The sequence below is a fragment of the Lepisosteus oculatus genome, unplaced genomic scaffold (genome assembly GCF_040954835.1).
Source record: "Lepisosteus oculatus isolate fLepOcu1 unplaced genomic scaffold, fLepOcu1.hap2 HAP2_SCAFFOLD_39, whole genome shotgun sequence".
In the NCBI taxonomy this organism is placed as follows: Eukaryota; Metazoa; Chordata; class Actinopteri; order Semionotiformes; family Lepisosteidae; genus Lepisosteus; species Lepisosteus oculatus.
The window spans coordinates 1,016,321-1,016,861 of NW_027167923.1; the positions used below are offsets into that span (position 1 = coordinate 1,016,321).

At 51.4% G+C, this 541-nt stretch overlaps 1 non-coding gene across 1 annotated transcript; it reads left to right on the top strand.

Moving 5' to 3' along the window:
- Positions 1–458: 458 nt before the first annotated feature.
- Positions 459–541, top strand: trnal-cag (transfer RNA leucine (anticodon CAG)). Its single transcript has one exon. It is a non-coding gene; the product is annotated as a tRNA-Leu (tRNA).

Consider the following 541-nt stretch of genomic DNA (forward strand, 5'->3'; position numbering starts at 1 on the left):
CACGAGAGAGAAACTCAGGACAGAATTTAAAGAAAGGGAGATGCAGACTATTTGAAGGCACTTTGCTAACCTAATGGCACGCTTATGAATCGTGCATAGGACACATGTAGCAGAGGATGGTTTCGATCCATCGACCTCTGGGTTATGGGCCCAGCACGCTTCCGCTGCGCCACTCTGCTGACGGCCTCTCTGCGTGTGGCGCACAACTGCTCTTTTTATTTCCTACATAAGTGATGAAAGAGTTGAAAGTTTCAACGACAAACGCAGACGTCACTTTGAGCGCTTGGTGTTGTAGCACAAATCATCACATGCTGCTCTACACTGGATTATAAAAGCCGACACATTTTCCAAACATTTTAATGCTGGAGTCACACTGTAGTATTAATAACAGTGCGATACTCGAGGAGCGTAGTGGGATCGCGGTGGCTCATCAGACCGCCCCGGGACAGGGGGCCCGCGTCAGGATGGCCGAGCGGTCTAAGGCGCTGCGTTCAGGTCGCAGTCTCCCCTGGAGGCGTGGGTTCGAATCCCACTCCTGACA